The sequence below is a fragment of the Canis lupus genome, chromosome 20 (genome assembly GCF_011100685.1).
Source record: "Canis lupus familiaris isolate Mischka breed German Shepherd chromosome 20, alternate assembly UU_Cfam_GSD_1.0, whole genome shotgun sequence".
Classification (NCBI taxonomy): Eukaryota; Metazoa; Chordata; class Mammalia; order Carnivora; family Canidae; genus Canis; species Canis lupus.
This window is the reverse complement of record NC_049241.1, coordinates 30784582-30807622: the sequence shown is the minus strand read 5'-3', so window position 1 is coordinate 30807622 and position 23041 is coordinate 30784582. Positions and strand designations below refer to the sequence as shown.

At 37.8% G+C, this 23041-nt stretch overlaps 1 protein-coding gene and 1 long non-coding RNA gene across 4 annotated transcripts in view; one reads left to right on the top strand and one right to left on the bottom strand.

Annotated features, from left to right (window-relative positions):
- FHIT (fragile histidine triad diadenosine triphosphatase) overlaps positions 1-23041 on the bottom strand; it is a 1445250-nt gene that overhangs the window by 551159 nt on the left and 871050 nt on the right. The window lies entirely within an intron of this gene.
- LOC102151844 overlaps positions 19888-23041 on the top strand; it is a 63798-nt gene continuing 60644 nt past the window's right edge. For both annotated transcript variants that reach the window (XR_005374840.1, XR_005374839.1), the window contains exon 1: positions 19888-20079. This is a non-coding gene — a long non-coding RNA (uncharacterized LOC102151844). The remainder of the gene's footprint in view (positions 20080-23041) is intronic.

Sequence of the window (23041 nt, the reverse complement as noted above, 5' to 3'; positions counted from 1 at the left end):
GCAGGAGTAGGCACTGAGTTTAGCATGCCTGGGACAAATAAGGAAAAAGGATGTAGGGTGAGACTAATAAAATTTTCAAATCTGAGGTCCCTTGGAATAAAGTGCTTCTGGAGACTCTTAATAACATTCAAACTCTTTGTCTCTCTCTCCCAGGTTCTGTTGCAGGAGAAGGGCTAGGAGTTATTGCCAACAAGCTAATATCTACTCTGAGCCCAAACACAGTATGTCCCCAATCACCATTCATCAAGAGCTTCAACACAATGTGTTTATCTTTCGACTTGTTGTGAATATTAATAAATTAAGATCTTTAAACTGTCTAGAAAGAAGTAAGAAATAACTGCCATGAGCTTGGGTGCAGATGATGTATTTACATACATTAGAGAAGTACCATTAACAGTAATTAATGGTGCTTTTACATCTCAAAATGCATTGCAATTGACTGTCAATTTGTTTTGGAGGTGTCTGCAATCATAAAATAAATCTCATTCTAAATGGATACTTAGTAATATTTAATAATTTTAAACTCCAATGTGCTACTTAATGCTTTGGCAATAACACACTATTTTATGAAGATGGTATTTTAAATTTAGAATTTTCATCGAACTTTATTAAAGTTAATGAGACTGCATTGCTTACATTCTACCTTAACTTAGAATGTTTATAAAGGTCACGAAGGCTAATTTAAAAATGTGTATTTTGGAAAAAGCAAATTTAGTCATTTAATGACTATGCAATTAAAACATAATTCCACTACTTTCTAAAGGAGCCCACATTTAGCGTCCTGGTATGTCTTCATGAGAGGTTTTAAAAAACAAAGGTTTAGAATTTATCACTGTTATGAAGCTGAATAGACACAAACATACATGGGAATTTCATTAACTCATGAGTCTCTTCCTGACTTAGTCTGACTTTTGATTAGAACCTGGCAAACTACAGGAAAGAATATATCAACTGAACTTCCAAAGAAGTCAAAAGTAGAAAACTATCTCCTGTAAGTCAACACATTCTGCAATATTTCACTGGTGACTTAAGTCTCTTTTTTCTTGAGAACACTAGGAGTAAAATAGAAAATATATTTACTTTAAAGCTGTCAAGGCTATGTGGAATAGAAATTTGGAGCTAACCTACTTAAGCCTGTCTATAGCCTTTCTGCTAAGGAGAGACATTGTAAAAGTAAATTTGAGAGAATCTTAATATGAGTTAACAAGATATCATTTGCGTGCCCTTTAAATGTCCCTAGACTGAGCCATTCCCCAGCTCCCGTTTTTTTCATTCCACTTTATTGCCACTAGGAACAACTGTTCAATCCTTTGACAGTAGATCTTCATAACAATTCCTCACAATAATTTATGTGCAAAACTAAACTGAGTTTATTTGTACTGTTCACAGTATGGTAAAAGAGTTTATAAGGCAATAATTCTAAATATAAAACAAAAAAACAAATGTTACATTTTACAAATTTAAGGAAATATGTAGGAGGAGTACTAAACACATTTGGCATGTTTAAAAATATACTTGGTGCTTGTCAGCTCTCAGAGAGTACAGACATATTGTTTGTATTATCAATAATAACAAGCAAATCATGAAGAATTGATCACTAGAGTATCTGCCTTCCTCCTAATCACAATAGTAATGCTTGCGAGCTGCATTTGTTTTCTGATTATGCAAAAATCTGACACATGAATCCTGAGAAGGCAAAGCTAGTCATTTTTATGTGTTCTCAAAGAATTTCAAATCAAGAATCCATGCTCCTCTTTGCCACACAACAAAGAAAAGAGCATAAAGAGAAATTATTGGTATACTTGAGTAATTATATATAGACATGCTGACTTCAATAAGGCTCTCATCTCAGAGATAAGGAGGCAGTGTAGAACTGTCTTCAGTAAAGTATCTACTCAAAAAATTCCAACGTAACAGGAAGTCTTATTTTAAAATCAGCAAATTCACCAGCCACACACCATTTTGTAATCTGACCTTCAATTTCTATTGTTCAGCAGCCTCTAATTCCAAAAGACAAAATTCATAAGAATGCCTCTAAAACCTCATCTGCTCAAAGCAAGACAATAAGATAATACCCACACACAAGGGAGGTGGGTGGAGGGATGGATGAAATAGGTGATAGGGATTAAGGAGTGAACTTGTGATGAGCACTGGGTGTGGTATGGAAGCATTCAACCAGTATATGGTACCCCTTAAACTAAAATTTACACTGTATGTAACTAATTGGAATTTAAATAAAAACTTAAAAAAAAAAAAGTCCTAGACATTTAAAATTCATTGTCAGTGATATAGAGGAAGGACTGAATGCCATGCTTGGATTATTGTCATCAAGGAAAATCTACTCTGTTGTATGTTGCATGACCCTTATCTTTACTTAGAGGACATTCTAGAATTGACACCAGCTACAAGCATCATGGATCTATGCATCTGTAAAGTCTGGCAGTTTATAAAACAGCAGGTGCAAATATATTATGAGATATATTGTACTGTTGTTTTGTTCCCAGGGGAAGGGGCATATTTCCAAGTACTTCATTCATTATCAATCTATACCTAGGGTCAGCTGAAACTGATCATGGTTCTGGACAAACATTATGACAGAGTTGGTTTCCTGCCACGTTGATTCCTGGAGCTTATGTGCTGGCTGTGCCCAGACTCTTAGGCAGCAATGGCCTATCCAGGTAGAGAAAGTGGAGAGGCTGTTATTTTCAAGACACATGCAGGCCCAGCACATGTAGGTGGTATGTGGTTGTATAACCATTACTAAGGATGACAAGAGCTGCCATTTACAAAGGGAGAGTTATGTATTAAATACTATGCATAGTGCTTTAACATGCCACCTCACTGTATCCTTACAACACCATTCTAAGTTAAAAAGTATTATTAGCAACACCCCTTCACAGATGAAAACATAAGGGCACAATAATTACCAGGTGCTTGGGGCACCTGGGTGGCTCAGTCGGTTGAATGGCCCACTTTTGGTCTTGGGGTTCATGATCAAGCCCCACTATGGCTCTACACTCAGCAGGAGTCTGCTCAAGATTCTTTCCCCTCTCTCTCCCTTCCTCTCTATTCCTCCCCCTCTTCACACACATACTCTCTCTCAAATAAATAAATCTTTTAAAAAATAATAATTACCTTACCCACGGTCATTGAGAGTTGAATCCAAATTCATGTTTACTAAACACATGTTGTTCATCACCATGGTGCCAGCTATGTAATAAGTCACACTTGAGTTAGTCTGAGCTCAGTTCCTTACTATAACCTTGGGCAAGGTACTTAACTTCAAAAAGCTTCAGTTTCTTCATTGGTAATGTGTGGTTTAGAGCACTACCTACCTTTATAGGCCAACAAAAAATCATCTTAAACTTGGAAATAGGCAAATAAGATTACTGGTAGTGCTCCCCTCTGGCAGAGTTGGATTTCTATTTACAGTCCTGATGGGAGACAGTGAATTGTGTGAGGTATTATAGACCAGGAAGACATCCTTTTCTGTACCTAACCCAACAACCTATCAGATTGCATGTATACATAAAATCTCAAATGATCTTTGGACTGACTTTAACATCTTACTAGGTCCCTCATCAATTAATGAGCTAAATAAGATATTGAACCATGTTTATTTTATATTTCTACAAGGACCATTAATTTACCTTTCCGTACATTGTTTTTTTTTAAACACTGGATTATTTTGAGAATTGAGATAATGCAATATTGAATATTGAGTATAGGGCCTGTCACATATAATAAATGTCACCCATTATATCATTGCTATGAACATCTCAATAATTATCACCATTACAATACCATTCAAACTTTTTATTGTAAGCAATTGTTTGTTTACTCACATTCAACTATTAACAAGGAAGAGTTAATTACTAGTTCTGAAAATAGTTCCAAATTCCACACTGCTACCCACAGCTGACACCACTTTAACATCTGGCCTTGAGAATGGTTATCTTGCAAATCACACACTCAGTACAGAAATGAAGTTTTTAAGGGATCCACTTTCCACACACAGAAGCTTGTGCATCAGCTGGGCTGCCATCACGTCTGCTAAACAGGATTCATTAGAGTGATAATTGACAGTTGTTTCCCTTTCTAAGTGATTGCTCTGTAGTTCCATTATGTTCTGTCAAGGAAGTGCTAGTAATTAATTAACAATAAACACTAACTTTGCTTGCAGTAAAGGTTTGAAACCATTTATCTTAGGGGTGCGGAGATGTGGCAGAGAGGAAATCCACCTCCCAGGTGCATGAAACACACTGTAAGATGTTATTACAGGGATGGGTGGGGATGGATGGAGCCTCTGGGAAAACAAGAGACCTCCACCCACTTTTGAGGGCCTTGGTATTTTGAAAAAACAAAAAGGAAGAAATTTCAAATCAGTAATCCCAAAAGTATGGCCTATTTTTTTTTTTTTTTAGAAAGACACTTTAAACACTAGAAAACAAAATCAGAATAATTAAGATAGTCATAAGGTAATGGAAATGAACTTTTTTAAGTTTCAAAGTGCATGGCACTGAGTGGTGAGGTAGGATGACAGAGTCCTCTTTGCATTTCTACTAGAACAATTACTTAACTCTCCTCTTTTAGAAATAATATCTAAGGTTTAAATTGAAGCTTTGTGAAAATGCAGGCTTAGGCTAAGGGTTAAGTCCTCTCCCTTCTGAGACTCTGAGATCTGATTTTTCAGTAAATTATCTGATATCCTATGCCTTAGTTGCTGGTTTCCTTTCCTGCCTATTCTTTTACTCATGATACAGCCAGGAGAGGGCTCTTTCTATAGATCCCTACTGCTCTATCAGCTCAAGCTGCCCCTGAAGCCACAATGGTCTCTTGGTCCCCTACATTCCTACCATGCATTACTTACTGCAATTTTTGAATGTACTTAATCACATAAGCTTTTGGTTGGCTTCACATTCAAGTGCCTCACCTCATCAATAAGACTGCAACTCTCAGAGGTCAAGGACATGTCTCCAAAAGATAATAATTACAGAATGCCACTGCTTTGTAATCTGGTCATGTGGGCACTTGGCAGAGCAGACAAGCAAGCAACACCCTTGTTTACTCTCCCAGCATCCCTGTCCCACAGGAAAAGATCATAGCTTTTAAATGTTTTAAAGGTGTTTTGTGGGTAGAACCCAAAATCTATCATCTAAAGGCTCTAGACTCCTGGTATGTCCAAACATCTGTCAGTATTTGAGTCAAATCCAAAAGTAGTGTTGCTCTCTCAAAGAGACTGGTGCTGAAAGATGTGAGGATTTAGTTAACTAGGATAAGAAGTCAGAGTCAGCTAAAGGTAATGTGAGAAAGACAAATGGAACCAAAGGATCCAGCTAATCAATAATAAATTTGGGCACTTGATCAGGAGAAGTTTGAAGAAGGCAGACAAACCAAAATGTCGCAGGGACAAGGGCAGGGGCAGGAGGAACTTCTAGTCCCTCCTGTTAGCTCCTGAGAGAGTAAATAGCTCTTTGAAAACTAGAGAACACTGGAGCATCCAATTCCACCTAACTTCACCTTAAATGGCACAACTCCCAAGACAAAGTATTGTAGATATCCTTGAAACACATAGGAACACAATTAAATAGAAAAAAAAATAATTTGGAATTAATTTCAAACTTATCCACAAGTCCCCTAAATAAGAAGAGTACAGGGAACACTGTTCACATCCCCAGATTCACTTGTTAGTATTTTCTCCAACTGCTTATCATTTGCATTCTCTCTCACCTTATACACACTATTAATTCCCTACCCTTATTTAGAAAATAAATTGCATTAAATGAATATTTCCTAAGAAAAAGATATTTTGGATGTGGCCCAGGAATGGCAAGACAGGAAGACTCTGAACTCACCTCCTCCCACAGACACACCAAATCTCTACCTGTCTATACAGAAATTCCCCCTGAAAAAGAACTGAAGGCTGAATGAACATCTTCCACAGGAAAGGAAGGCAGGATAGTCAAAGACATGGTAATGAAAAGGAGCCCACAAGGGACCTTATGACCTGCAGTAGGGAAGTCTCTCAGGGGCCTTAGTGCAGACTCACCCATCCTGAGGCACAGAGAAAAATCAGTGGGTTAAAAAGCGAATTGACTAGAGGTGAAGGAAACCCATTTACTAACCCCTAGAGTGTTCTCCAAATGTGAGGGAGTTGCTGGAACTCTCTCCCGGGTTGAAGGGACTGGTGAGTGCCACTGTTTACATTCCTTTCCACCTTGGCAGTATAGAGGAGAGTAAGGGTCTAGGCACTCTAGCTGGCCTCCTAGGGCCATCCCACCGAGCCCCAAACCGCTAGCCCACTCCAGCTCCAGCCATCCATCCAGGGCTGCATGGAGGGCCCTAACATCCCTGCCTCATTTCTTCTCTAGCTCCAGCTCTGGCTCTCCTACCAGACTTAATGATTTCATTTATACATAGAATCTTAAAATCAAACTAAAACAGATTGGTAGATACAGGATAAATAGATCCTGATTACCAGAGGAGAATGGGGGGGGGGGGAGGCAAAATAGGCAAAATATATAAAGGGGATTAAGAAGTACAAACTTCCAGTTTGTATAAATAAGGCATAGGGTATAGTGGACAGCATAGAGAATATAGTCAATAATATTTTAATAACTTTGTATGGTGGCACACAGTAGCTACACTTATCATGGGGATCATTTTGTAATGTATGCGAGATATTCTTTGTCAATTATACTTCACGGTAAAAAAGGGGATATTCTCATTATCACAGTATAGTAACCAACTTCAATAAATGTTAACATTTGTCCAATATTTTACCTAATCCACCATCTTCTGTTTCCCAATTTTTCAATTAGCTCAGGGAAGCCCCTGATGGGCATTTCCCCCTCCAGTTTATGATCCAGTATAAGAGGAAACAATCAACAAAACTAAAAGGCAATCTATGAAATGGGGGAAAATATTTTCAAATGATATGTGTCCAAAATACATAAAGAACTTATAAAATCTAACACCCAAAAACAAATACTCCAATTAAAAAAATGGGCAGAAGACGTGAACAGACATTTCTCCAAAACATAAAGATGGCCGACAGACACATGAAAAGATGCTGGTTATCACTCATCATCAAGGAAATACAAATCAAAACCATGATGAAATACCACTCACACCTATCAGTATGGCTAAAATGAAAAACACAAGAAACAACAGGTGCTGGCAAGGATGTAGAGAAAAAGGAACACCATGCACTATGGGGAATGCAAACCAGTGCATCCACTGAGGAAACAGCATGGACATCCTCAAAAAGTTAAAAATAGAACTGCCTTATGATCCAGCAACCTCACTACTGGATATTTACTCAAGGAATACAAGAACATGAATTCAGAAGGATAAATGCACCCTTGTGTTTACAGCAGCATTATTTACAGTAGCCAAGTTATGGAAGCAGTCCATGTGTCTATCAACTGATGAATGAATGAAGATGTGGTAAATAGGGACACCTGGGTGGCTCAGTGGTTGAGCATCTGCCTCCACTCAGGTCATGATCCCGGGGTCCTGGGATCAAGCCCCACATCAGGCTCCCTTCAAAAAGCCTGCTTCTCCTTCTGCCTCTCTGTGTCTCTCATGAATAAATAAAATCTTTTTTTTTAAAGATGCAGTATATATACTCAATGGAATATTATTCAGCCATAAAAAAGAATGAAATTTTGCCACTTGCAACATGGATGGAACTAGAGAGTATAATGCCAAGGGAAAGACAAATCAGAGAAAGACAAATAGTATATGATTCCATCCTTATGTGGAATTTAAGAAACAAGACAGGTGCCTAGGTGGCTCAGTTGGTTTAGCAGCTGCCTTCAGCTCAAATCATGATCCCAGGCTTCTGGGATCAAGCTCAACACCAGGTTACCTGCTTGATGGGCAGCCTGCTTCTCCCTCTCCACTGCTTGTGCTCTCTTGCATGTGCACTCTATCTCAAATAAATAAATAAAATCTTTAAAAAAAAAAAAAAGAAAGAAAGAAACAAGACAAATCAGCAAAGGAAAACAATTCAGAGAGAGAGAGAGAGACAAATGAAGAAACATACTCTTAATCATAGGAAAAAAACAGATGGTTACCAGAAGGGAAGTGGGGGTGGGGTGGCTGAAATAGGTGATGGGGTGAAGGAGTGCACTGTTGTGGTGGGCACTTGGTGATGTATGGAAGCATTGAATCACTATATTGTATACCTGAAACTAATACAATATCTTATGCTAACTAGAATTACAATAAAAAATTAGGGGTACCGGGGTGGCTCAGTTTGGCTCTGGTTGTGATCCCAGGGCCCTGAGATCAAGTCCTGAATCAGGCTCCCCATGGGGAGCCTGCTTCTCCCTCTTCTTCTTTTTTAAGAAATCAAAAAAAGAAATAAAGATCCAGTATAAGAGCATATTTAATGTCCATGGCTCTTTAGTATCCATCTCCAATATTTGTCTTTGAGTTTTTCTCTTTAATAATACATCTCCATCTCCAATGCCCCCACCTCCACCCACATTTGTTTGCTTTTAAATAGAACTATTCCTTATTTAGGATTTCTCTGATGTGTCTCAGAGATTAGGTTCATGTTATATATTTCTGATCAAACACCGTATTGATCAAGTCCTGGCCTTCCCAGGATATCACTCTGGGAGGCACACAATATCCGTTGCTCCTCAAAAGGTAAAGTCAGTTCTGATCACTGGTCAAGGTCTGGTCAGGATTCTCCACTGTACAGTTTTCACTTTTTTCTAAAGGGAATACTGCTTGATATTCTGATTGTGTATTAGACAGTAAAAAGGGTTCGTTGTGGTTTTGTTACATACTGACAAAGTATGCACATTTTTAAAAGTTTACAGTGTGTTTTGTTTGTTTTAAATAATAACACATGTTTAGGACCCACATACAATGTTTTACTTCCTGTTGTCTACCACTCTGGGCTGTGAGCTTTTATTATGCAAAAGCTGTGGTTTGGGAGTCCTTGTTGGTATGTGTTCCTTCAGGCCCTCTCAATGAAACAACACAACACATACAATAACCAATAAACGTGCCCTTTCTTAAATGTGGTCCAGGGATGGATTTTCACATTTCAAAGAGCATCTCAGGCTGCTCTAGCTGAGAGACATTTGAAATCAATTGGCCCAACCCACTCATTTTTTTCAGTGGAGAAAACCAAGGCCTAGGGAGGAAAAAAGGACTTGCCCAAGGTCACATAAATACAACAGTTCCTCAGGAACTATTATAAAATCAATTCAGAGGGCCATGATTGCCATGTTTTAAAGTGAAATACAATAAAAAACAATATCTGAGCACTTAGTATAAAGATAAATATGACTTGGTGAAACTTTTGTTTTAATTACAAATGTTTATTATGAGTGTGTATGCTCCCCTCTACTGGGTGATGACATAAATTAGATTTCTTACTGAAGGTCATGGTTAAAAACCATCAGGACATAGGTCTGCCAACTCAAAAACAAGGCTCATTCTACCAGAAAGGTGCTGCTTACATTTTATTGTGAAAACAACAATGGAAATACAGTTTCTGATTCAATAGGCCTGGGATGGGATCTGAGATCCCACAGTTTGAATAATGTGGGCACCTTTGAGAGCCTGATGAAAAGACTGTACAATAAGGACCTAGTTTACTAGGAAGACTATCTAAAATAGATACCAACTATGTATTTGTTTTCATTTGTTAACAATTTGTTGGGGTTTTTAAAAATATTTTATTTATTTATTCATGAGAGACACAGAGAGATAAAGAGGCAGAGACACAGGCAGAGGGAAAAGCAGGCGCCATGCAGGAAGCCTGATGCAGGACTCAATTCCAGGACTTCGGGATCACACCCTGAGCTGAAGGCAGACGCTTAACAGCTGAGCCACCCAGACATTCCTCATTTGTTAACAATTTGATATGAACTAATTCTTGAAAATGTTTAAATTAAAGCAAAAAAAAGCAAACCAAAACCTTCCACAGAGAATCCACTCAACTCATAGCAGAAAAAAATGTGCCAATAGTGATAGTCATTAGAATACTGGGATTTCCTGGTAGTCATGAAATGCCACCCGTGGGACCCTATCAATAATCATGCACATTGGGATTATTTCCCCTAATTTACAGAGGAGCAAACAAACACCTTACTTTGCCCAAGGTCATACTGCTTTTGAGTGAAGCACCAACAATTAGAATCCAGCTGATTCCTAAGATCATGCTTCTATCATACTCCATGACTCACACGTGTATGTTTCTCACACACATACACACATGCTTTAGCTATTCCATTTATACAAATACATATGTAGGTTTGTACATTAACACCTCCGTTAAATCCATTTTTACAAACGGCCTACCATAGTCATGAGTTAGGGATCAGTGAAAGAAAACTGATGTGTCAAAATCGAACTCTCTAGAATTATGTGCCTTCCGAGGTGGCTCAAGCCACATTCATATTGTCTTAATTAATGGGATCTGAAAACAGTCACATTTGATTAGGGAGACTGAGTTTGAAGACTAGTGGGAAAGGATATGAGAGGCAAACAGTGAGTACTACAAGCAAGATTCCATCATCTGTGTCTCAGACTTCATGGGGTATATTTAGTTTAAACCTCGGTACTTTATACAAATAGGTTGTCAGGTAAAGTGCAAACAACTCTCTTTTGACAAAGTGATACTGCTATGGTACTGGGTTGACGGCTTTATATACCGCAAAGCTCTTTAAATGACAAATGAAAGCAGTGACTTGAAATTATGGTGATATGGAATTACTGCATAAATCCTTTCTGGTTCTCAGGGGGAGCAAGAGGATAGTGTTTTGCAATTAATTAAAAAGAAAATCCGGGAGGATGAGGTTAGGTCTTTCTAGTCTTGACTCTGTAAAACAGACTTTGAAGTTACTGGCACAGAATTGGGAAATGGCCCCGAAAACTTCTTCAAATGAGATGCACCATGTTGTTTAAAGATCTGGCTGAAATGCTGCTCTTGACCCAAATTATGCCAGGCACGAGTGCAGTAATTATCTTTGCTAGAGATACTCAGTGCACTGACGTGGAGACCTTTTGATAGGTTTGAGAATGCAGCTTTTTGTGTACACACACTGCTTGTCCAAGCTGTCTCCATCAGTGGCATGTCTGAATGAAGCCTAATAGTTTAAGAGGCTCTGTTTTCTTGCCAGCTTTATTTAGCTTGAATAAACATTTCCAGTCAATGGTACATAAAACCTCCCTGCATAAATTCAGCTGACCTGCTCTCATCAACTAATAAGGATTTTTACAAAGAGGGCTGTTGGGCAACATATTTCTGATAGATGATTAATAAAAGATATGGGGTTTCTTTTTAAAAAATCACACTTTGACTATAAGAGGGCAAATTCATTATCCATAAATCAAAAGGAGCAAAGGATTTCAGTTGTATCAAAAGCCTTATCTGACTTCTCTCTGACAGTTAACTCTAGGCCGTAAATGATTAAATAAAAGTCTAAGTTCACCCAAGCCTGGAGAAAAAAAAAAAAAAAATCTCAAAGCCTATAAACTTCAAATAATATAAGAAAAAGTCACAGAAGTTTCAACCTCAAAAAGAAATGGAGGAAAGATGTATTATCTACTGGAAATGGATTTCAAATGGGGGGTTTCTTTGGTTGGTTGTGCTTTTCAGAACTAGATTCAAATCTCACAATATCCTCCAAAAGAGAAGAAAGTTTTGATAGTATTGCTACTGGTTTTTACTTCTTTAAAAAAAAAAAAAAAAGTTTTGAGATATATTTGTACGTAACAAAACAGATGGCTACAACATCTTTAACATCCCTTCCACTGAGAGGTGGGATTTGGGACCCTCTCTCCTTGAGTCTAGTAAGCTCAGTAAGTATTTTTACCAATAGAATTCTGCAGAACCCAGGTCTTAAGAAATTGGAATTTCCACCTACTCTCTTAAAACACTTGCTCCTAAAGCCATGAATTTTTCTAGGGTAAGAAATCTGACTACCTTGAGGCCAACATTTTACAAGGAAACCCAGGAGAGCCATGTGGAGATGGAGAGATGTGCAACCCACTTCTAGTCATTTGAGTCAACACAGCTGAGGCTCCAGACATTATTGAACTGAAATAAGCCAGTCATCCCTGCAATGCCCTGTGTGAGTCTCTGACTCACAATATTGTGAGATCTAATAACAAGTTGTTTTCAGCTGTTTTGTTTTTGAGTGGCTTATTACACAATAGGTACCCCAAACATATAAATAGGATAATCTTAAGTGTACAGCTCTGCATATATATATATATATATACATATGCACATATATAACCACTGCACACAAAACACACACAACCACACACACACATACACAGAGGTAACTACTAGTCTAACTTCCATCATCATAGGTCAGTTTTGCCAATTCTTGAGTTTTATAACAGCGTACATCACACAGCATGTACTCTTTAATATTCAGCCTCTTTCATTCAACTGTCCCTGAGATTCATTAATGTCGCTGCATGAGTCAATAGATAGGAGATATTTATTGCTGTGAAGTATCCATTTTATGCCTATTACATTAAGTCATTCAGTGGCTGATGGGTATTTGGGTTGCTTCTAGCTTGGGGCTTTTATAACTAAAGCTCTTACGAACATCCTTGTACAGTCTTCTAATAGAAAAACGCACTCATTGCTCTTGGGTATAAACCTAAGAGTAGAGTTGCTGGATCACAGGCTAGGGCATATGTTGACTGAAGTTTGAGCTCAGATTCTGACTACTTATGGAACTGTTCATCAGGGTTATGCTACACATAGGTTTTTCTCTGTATATATCTAGCAAATACTGAGAAACAATCATGCCAAGCATTAAATTAAGCTATTTATGATTTGTCCTTCCATATTTGACCTTTCCTGACTAACTGCACAATAGTATTGTTCTTGACAATGTCTACTGTCATGAAAATGACACTTTTCTGGAAAAATCCTATCAGACAAAGTCAACCTCTAAAATAGTACTGTAATAAATATGCAGAAATGTCACTTTCTGCATTAGCCCAAAGGTTTTGTATAGCTTAAGGATATGTGCAGTAAGCTAACTATAAAAATAGAAACTTGACAGTGGGGATGTATGTGTGTGTCAAAATAATATTACTCTTTCTGGGAGTATGGCAGAAAAAATGACACTACATCCACCAGCATGATTTTTATAGATCTGCCTCTTTGCCAGATGTCACCTTTTATAAACTGCTTTATAAAAACATGACAGTATAAGTGCAATAGTGTGTTTATTGCTTGATAAACTTTAGTAATAAACTTAGGATTGGTTGAAAATTAAAGCCTTAGAGCCTATTCATTAAGCATTTAGGACAAGTGAATAAGCAAAAAATGCAAACTATTAAATGTTCAATGTATGCAGATCAAGCTACTGGCAGCAAGCACTATTTCTCCATCCGTACGTCTTATGGAAATATCTGCCAGTTTCCTTGTCATTGAGCTAAATGCATTACAGCCACATCTAAAGGATGCCGTTTGCATCGCTACAAATTTGAGTGAAATCCAGAACCTTACAATTGCCACAGGCTCACTGAGTGAGTATAAGCCTTTTTCAAAAGTCTTCTGTAATTTAACGCAGCATATTTACATATGCAAGTAGTAGTTCCAACAACTTTTTTCTGAAAAGACTTGAAAGGACTTTAAGGAACATCTTAAAATAATTTCATAGCACACAATCACTATTTTCATTATTGATGGACTATACAGAGCAATGTTTCTTAAAGCATAGCCTGAAGATTTTTGGATTATCTTTAGTGCTTGCTTAAACTACAGGTTCCAGGGACCACACTTAATTGATTAAAACAAAACAAAATCTCTGAGGTAAGGGGCCCAAGGACTACTATTTTATTATATAACTCCAAATGATTCTTTTTTACAATTAAATTTGTAGACCACAGCTGTGTAGTAATCTAATAATAATAAAGTTCAGAGCAAAGTATATTGCCCAGCAGTGTGTCAATTTTAAGTGGATAAATATATAATCTTATATTCTAAGGTTCAGTTTGTTACTCAACTTTGTATTCAAGAAAACCAAATAGCTTGTATCAATTTAAATTTTTGTTATAGGTATGAATGGAGACCCACAAAACAAAGTCTAGTTAAGGACTTTTCAAAATCAATCCCCAAAACAAGTGCATACACAAACTTTCCTGAGGATTCTATTTGACGTGTGGCTGACATTTGTAATCTTTGTAACATAAACATGAAAAACAGCAGTTATCAGAATGAAGCAATTCCTTTACCTCACAGCCTGTTAGAAATCCTGTACTGCTCCATTAAATTTTCTATTGCTTACTATTCTCAATGAATCCCATCCACACACAAGTGTCATCAAATATTACAGTTAACTCTAACAAAGCTATGAACATGTGGTTTGCGTGGGGTTAAAACTCCTAAAAATGCCAATAAAAATATCAAAATAATAATACGCTCCCATTAACAAATTAGTGCACCAACGTGACAACAAATACCCAAGTGAAACTGTCAAAGTCTCCCAGGTGCTATGGAACATTAGTACTGAGAATTACCAATCCAAGATGCCATTTCAGGCAACTAAAAAAGCTTAACAAGTCATGGGGCACCTGGGTGGCTCTCAGTTGGTTAAGCATCTGACTCTTGATTTCATCTAAGTTCATGAAATCAGGGTCATTAGATGGAGCCCCACATCAGGCTCTGTGCTCAGAACAGAATCGGCTTGTCCCTCTCCTTCTGTTCTGCACCTCAGCCCCTCAGGTACGTGCATACCCTCTCTCTAAAATAAATAAGTATAAATAAATAAAATCTTGGGAAAAAATGCTTAACAAGTCATGATATAATGCTGTGATAAAGCAACGTAGGATTTTTTGGACATGAGACACATTGAAAATAGCTCCCCTCACAATATCACAATAAGGAACAAAGAGTGCAGGCAGTTTTCCTTGTAAGTTAAGGGAAAGAACTTGCAAAAAGAAAGACTAATTCAATTCTAGGTAGTTTTATTTTTCTTCTCTGAAAGAAATAGCACTGAATCAAGAATGAAATAGAAATCAGAAAAAGTATGGAAAAAGTTGCAGAGAAATGTATAGAGATGGAAGAAGGAAACATTCCTTCACTGGAGTAATCAAGCTGTTTTTGTTGTCCTGTTTTGTTCTTAAACACCTTAAGGAATCAGAGAAATAGGCCAAGCAAATTTTATCTAAGTCTCTGGTCCTGTGGGCCTTGTCACAGGACGTCCATCTCATCAGGAGAGCCAATACCACAATTACTGGCATCTTGCCCATGTGATTCAGGGAAGAGCATGAGACTCCCAGTCAGCACAACAGTCACCTTATTTGACTGCAGTGCCCATAAACATTTTAAAAGTTTATGAATCTCTGTATTAATTTCCTAGCACTCCTGTAACAAGTTACTATAATCTTATGGCTTTAAAAAAAAAAAAAAAAAGATTCATTCTCTTATAGTTAATAGAGGCCATAAGTCCAAAGCCCCTTTCAATGAGCTAAAGTCAAGATGTTGGGTCAGGCTGGTTCCTCCTGGAGGCTCTCAAGGGAGAATCTATCTCCATGTCTTTTTCAGCTTTTCATGCCTGCCTGTATTCCTTGGTTTGTGTCCCCTTCTCCAGTCTGCAAAGGGCACCACTCTAATCTCTGCTTGTTCACATTGCTTTCTTTCTGATGTGGACTCCTCCTGCCTCCCTCTTACCAAGACCACTGTGATGATGTTGGTCCCACCCAAATAATCCAGGATAACTTCCCCATCCCAAGGTTCTTTTTTTTTTTTTTTTTAATATTTATTTATTCATGAAAGACACAGAGAGAGAGAGAGGCAGAGACACAGGCAGAGGGAGATGCAGGCTCCACGCAGGGAGCCGGATGTGGGACTGGATCCTGGGACTCCAGGATCATGCCCTGGGGCAAAGGCAGGTGCTAAACCGCTGAACTACCCAGGGATCTCCTCAAGATTCTTAATTTAATCACATCAACAGAGATCTTTGGGCCCTGTAAGGTACCAGGACAGACTTCTAGGAATTAGGAATGTAGATATATCTGGGGGCCATCTTTCAGCCTACTATAACCTCTCTTCGAGTTTTCTTTTTAAAACTCATTCATTCATTTGCTTATTTACCCATTTACCTACCCACCCACCCCCTTTGCTTTACAAGTGTTGGTTAGGGATTCCCAACCAGTATGGAGGAGCAAACTGGTATTCTATGACTCTCCAAAGGATGTGCTGACAAATTCTGATCAATATGTAAAACGGATTTTTGCTGCAACTGAGAATACATTCTGACAGGGTGATGTTTCTTGGGGGAAAAAAAGAAAGACATTGAGCAGAGTGGGTGATGGAGTACTATATAGATTGTATAGATTGGGATAACTAGCTGCCAGTAAAAGGGCAGGGCCAGTGCTTCATATTAAAGGGGTACTAGACAAATGTATCTGATTTTCTGGAATATGCAGAACTAGATTTACAGGAAGATACAAGACTTTGTCTTGTGAACACATATAAGACCATGGCAAAGACAGCAAATGGCCAAACTCAAAATGCAGCATGACCACAGTGAGACTGAATGAATAAAGTGGTAACTGTGGAAGCTTCTAGAGATGTTGTGTAAAGCTAGTTTCTGCCAGTGATTGCATTGTAATTATCAGAAATTGTTTGGCGTTGCTGACCATTGGTCTTTTCACACCAGGATGGATCCCTGGTCCCAGGGATGGAGTCATCTTCCTATAATCCTATGAGGGAGGGATGGATGCCTATACAAAATAAGATTCTCAAACACAATCTACCAGAAGCAATTAGGGAAACCTACAGGTAATTCACCAAGAAGGTAGACCACAGCATCTCTCCCACAAAAACCACAGTCGCATGGAGTTCTTCTGATACCTCAGTTTCAGTGCTCTATACATTGACAACTTACATCTGAATTTCTCCCACACAAGATCTCTCTGTAAACTGACTTTCTGTATAAATCCTCCCAGTCCATATTTTAAGTAAAACCACTTAAAAGAAATTTTTCAGTATCAGTTAAAATCATCCAGCCGTTTTTTGTATTTTTATATTGTTTAAATACAGATAAAAACAATTAAACTTCAAGTTTGCCCTTAATTTTAATTTTGTTCATCCTTGTATAAGATTCCAGAAGCAAGCACATTCACTAAAGGCAAAGAAAGGCTGGTGGTGGAAGCGAGTAGAGAAACAGTGGCAGTGTTAGTATAACTGGGTGGAAGGTTAAGAAACTATTTTCAGGACAAAACCTTAAAATAAGATATGAGTGCCACAAATAAACTCAAAGGAACCAACAAGTGACAAAAGTGGCTAACTAGAGAGAAAAACATTTTTTTCTAGAATTTTCATCACAGCATAGTTTCCAATAAGGAAGGTTTTAACAGACATACACATATACACATACAAAAAAAAACGTTGCTATTTAGTCTGATTTAAATTCAAATATTAAGCCTCGTCCAATCATTGTAACGGGACTAATGACTATATTCTGAATGGTACATTTGAATTAGGTGGCAATTGTCTTCCTGGTATCAATTTCAGACATTCACATAAATCTTAAAAAAAATGACAAAGTTACTGACCTAAACACATCTAATCAAATAAAAAGAAACATACATTTTTATAAATCTTGTGCTATAAATTTGAAATTACAAGTAACATAAAAGGAAAGATGGATAATTATAATTAGGGAGATAAAAATTTGAAGTAAAGGACCATATTAATATTTTAATCTTTATGATAATTCTTTAAAATTGCCTATAGTTTTATATCAGCAAATATTGCCTCAAGGACTCAGTTGAAATCCAAATCATAATGATCACCCACTTAACTCATTTATTAAATAAAATGTGTTCAATTATACACTAGATCTAATGATATGGCCAGAAAGAAGGCAGAGCTATAAAGTTCAGTGAAAATTGAGGAAAACTAGTAAAGGTCATTTAGCTTGCTACCTGTGCCATCAGGAAAACGCAAAACATGCTTGGTTCTTTCCTTTTGGCAGGCTCAGGGCTTCCCCAAACCAAAAATAATAGTTACCATATCATTTGCTATGGGGTACTTACCTTGCCAAGAATGGATAGCCAATATCTCATTTAATTCTCAAAGCAATTTGAAAGAGAGGCTTCACTATCCCCACTTTAGAGATGAGGAATCAAGCTCTGAGAGATCCATCAACTCCTCCAAGATTATAGAACTAATAAGTGACAGAAGAACTCCTAAGCCTTCAGGGAAATTACTAGAATCCAAAGACTTCCTATATATAAAAAGAATCCATCAAAACACTGATTTCACATCCACAGAATTTTTTAGAAACATTTGTCGAAACATACTCCACAGAAAAACTGTGGCCCCAATGCCTTGTTTCAATTATACATTTCCAGGTAATTATGATGCCTCCTCAATGTGCAAAATCCCTAGTCTCTATATTGCAAGAGATCCTGGAGTGGAATGAAACTGAAACTCCTGGGTTCCAAAAAACTGGTTTTTTTTTTTTTTTTTTTTTTGTTGTTGTTGTTTTGCTTTGTTTTTTACTGATGGGACTTCACACTAGTATTATAAATACTAAAATAAATGGCATTTCTACAATGCTAAGGTGAATTCACACATTACCACATGGGACACTGCATTCACTTGGCAAAGGTAATAGGGAAAGAGTGGTTATTATACTCACTTAAGGTTTGAGCCAATAGGCACAAAGGAGGCACCAACTTCTAGAAACTTGGGAGGTAACTCAAACATGGTATTATACAATCTTTGTGTTTGATTAACAAGCAGTCAAAGTCCAGATAGGTCCACTGCCTTTTTCAAGATCACTTACTAGAAAACAAGGGTGTTAATGGTAATTCGGCTCCTACATTCCAGATGCAACGCTTCACTTCCAGCACCCCACTTGGCCAGCCTCCAGCTTTCTTAACTGACAGCCATCAATGTGTGACCATTATCTTCACTTAACCAGTCACAGGGATAATAAGACAGAATGAGAATTTCAGAGCCTAAAGATTTCCACTGGGTAACTGAGTACTTCCCAAAGGCAGGATACATGTTATCTTATTAGAGAGATCTCAGCAAGTCCCAAGAGATGCAGAAAATGAAGCTCAGAGAGGTTATGTGAATGTCCCAGGTCACACTGCAGGCTGGGAACTAGGCTGGGACCCTGAGGTCTCCAAACACCACCCTTGGGCACCTGAGCTCCCTAGTAGTTCACAACCTACAGTCAAGTTCATACTTCTTGGCTTCATCCTGTGCTTCCTATACTACCATTGGCCCTCTATTTTCTTGACATCTGCTCAGTTTGTCCCGGAAGGACTTTGATTTAAATGGAAATGTTCTCTCTCTGGCATAACTAGAAAATCAGTATTATCTCCGAGAGATAGACAGTTAACCCTGTTAACCTTGAAACAAAAGAGATAGGAAACTCTGCTGGAAGGGATCCCTGCCTGAGGCTCCAAGTCTGGGGCCTGTGCATGGCTCTGGGAAAAGTTTAGCAAGCCTTAAAAAATTTCCCCTTGGCTAATGGGAAGGTCTTAAAGACGAGAGAGTGACTTCCCGAACTTGCCAGAAATGTCCTATAGAAGAGCAGCTTCCAAGCTTGCTTTGAGCCCTAGAAAGAACCCTTTGTTCAGAGAAAACCTAACCAACACTAACAATGACAATGATGCTGCTGACAATAAAGTTATTTGCATTAGAATACATCAGGCATCTAAATACAAGCAAGCTTGATATTTACAGATATGAACTCATTCACTCTTCCTAATAAACCTGTGACACACCGAGAGGTGAAGTGACTTGCCCAAAGCTCACTGCTAACTAAGGGAAGACCTGGGATTTGGTCCCTGGAAGTCTGACCTGAGTCTCTGCTCCTCCTGAGCACCAGACCACATTCTAGAATTTCAGTTACCAGGAGTCAACAGCACAGCTGCTCAAGTTGAAAGGAGATTAAGGAGCTGAGAAATTGCCTCTTTCCCCTTCCCAAAGAGGCTCTGCTAGGCACAGTTGTAAGCAAACGGCAAAGGAAAGGCAGATGAATCCACTCCACAGCTTGATTTGATTACTTGAAGATAAATTCATATTTCACTTCTTTAACTTTCTGCTTCAAGGTAATCACTTTTAACCCTCCTCTCATTTTTCTTGGCTGATGACAACTTGGTACACTCTTGTCTTTATTCATAAACATGGGTTACTGTGCCAGTACCTCAACACATCAGAAATCCCTGGGAGAGTAACGTTTTCCCCTTTTTTCTTTGAATACAAGCCATCAATGAAGCACATTTGATGATCGAGAGCATTTTAGATATTTATGAATTCATACTATATAAAGGTAACTGACTGTTCCCACTGTGTTATATATGTCCTCCTAATTCTTATTCTTAATACCTGCCAAAGAATATACCAGAAGTTTATATCCAGAGTAAAATAGCAAGCTCATTTTTTCATATTATTTATATACGTATTTTTATAGATGATTAAAGAAAAACACTCTGGAAATGTAGATATGTGAAGGCATATTGCACATTTTATAATTACATTTTATTGCATTCTGTTAAGTGGCCAGAGGGTTTTTAGAAGGCAAAGATGCTTCCAAATTAAATTATTATTATTAAACCCCTTAAGCCTCATACTTGGTTTAGATTGTCACTAGAAATGTTTGATAAATTAAATAATATGCAGTATATAAGCATTAGATGTAGTTTAATATGTTTAAAATAGATTCCTTACACCATCTATAAGCGCAAACTAAGATCTGGAAAGTTTCAAATACATTTTTCCTTTAGAGGAAGTATTTTAAATTTTGTTTTTTAGAAATCTAATTAATGAAAGCTACAGAGCAATAATCTAGCATAAAGGAATGCCTTGAGAGTTGGGTTTAATGCTTACCTCTCTAAATTTATTCTGTTGCTAAAAATGTTTTTTTTTAGTCTAATAGGATTTAGTGAATAAAATAATAATGTAGATATGTAGCTAAATTTCCAATAGCAGAAGAAATTTCAAATGTAATAAACCAAACCAAAGGGGAATTAATAAAACACAGTCAAACTACAATGGTTACTTCAGAACAAAATTGAATCACTGTCCCTAGTCCAGTGAAGGAGGGCACTTTATTGGAGCAATGGGGACCAGGAGGAAGATGTGTCTTACAGGATAATCATGTTATGTTACATTTTTATTGGATGTACTTACATTTTGGACTATATAATTGCTTTTGAAATGTTTCCAAATGTATGTAATCATCAGCCATGTAATGGTAGGTTTCTACCTAAATTTTGCAATCAGAGGGGAACAGGATGCAAATATATCTAGTGTGAGGACTTCCTACCACTTAAAACAGATAAGAATTTGATGATCAGCTAGCAATACATTCACCAAATACACGTCCAAAATCTTAACATGTATCCCTCCTCCATCTCGGTAATTTGTAATTACTATGTATTGAGAAAATGCATAGTATCACTCCCTAGAATACTCTCCCTTTGCCAAGAGCTACCAGTAATAGTAAGCCCCAAATGAGGGATAGAGCTGGAGTAAAACATGTTCCTGCTCTGTAGCCCACATCTCCCCTTTGCTGAACAAGAGAAATGTGAGAAATGCTTCCTAGAGTAAGAATCTTCCAAGGCCAAAGAATCACCAGCAGGTTTTCCACCAGCTTTCTATTACTTATACACTCCCAATACTTGAAAAATAACTCTCTACTTTCCACATTAGAACTTGATAGAATCTGGGAATGTTAATTACATAAGCAAGAAAAGATGTGATGTGGAAGATACAGGAAACAAATACCAGGAAAATGAGATTGAAGTTCTCCTCTTCACTGAGGACACTCCAGCCATCTCATGTTCATCACAACAACCCTCTACTTGCAGCACTGCCCACCCTCTGTCCTGGCTTTATTTTTCTCACTAAACTTTACCACTCTGTAATGTATTATCTATTTTATACCTCATTTTCTTTACTGCCTTCTATATTCTCCGTAAGACATGTTTTACAAGGGAAGGGTTTGGGGTTGTCTTCATCACTGCTGCGTCCCCAGCAATGGATGATGGATGATGCCTACCTTATTTACAATGTATTCCGAAGATCTAGTCCATGGCTCTCTAACCTTTTTCAGTTAAGTGTCAGATGGTAGATATTTCAGGCTTCGTAAGCCATACATTTCTCCATTTTGCTATTAATTCTGCCATTGTAGGACAAGAGCAGCCATATATGAAACATAAATAAATGGAAATGGCTGTTTTCCAATAAATCTTTATGTACTAAAATGACCTGAGGGTCAAGTTGGCCCAGAGCTCAAGATTGCCAACCCTGATCCAGGCCATACCTTACATATGGTAGGTCTGAATAAATGTATGATTAAGTAAATAAATAAAATCTGATATCCTCAAGCCAGCCAGCTCTCCTGTTTACCATCCAGATCAAAGGGGACCTTGCAAAGGGCAATCATGAATAGTCTTTAAGGTAGCAGGTATTATGTGACATTAAAAGTGGAGCAGGTGAGTAAAACATATAGTTTGTCCTGAATGATTAGGGATGATCTCTCCTGGAGGAGAACCAGTTACCTGTTGCCAATTGGTCTGTTTTATTTTGGGTGAGAATATCCTGTTTGCATGTGACATATGGGCATGAAGAAAGAGAAATAAGGAAGAGGAACATTTTGTTCCAGTTCCAATTAGGGATACATTTGCACAGCTTTGTAGGGTTAAGTCTCCAGTACTCCAGTACTCAGTATGTACTACCTTCTTCAGAGGCCAGAGCTCCTCAAAATATTAGAACTACCTGAGAGCTTCTATAAAATGCAAAATCTTGGGACTCACTTTTGATTTACTACAGAAATCTCCCAAGAGGTAGAGAGCCCAAGAATATGGATTTTTCAGCACACTCAAGTCTGAGACTCACTACTACATACTGACTGAATGACCTGTCACTACTATATTAGGGTCCCAGAAGAAACAGAATTCAACTCAGTTGGTTCAAATGAAGAAACTGCAACAAATGGATTATTAACAGAAGGGCAGGCAGGGAAAGAAACAAACAAGGAAGGTGGATGTACACAGCGAGTAGCAAGAG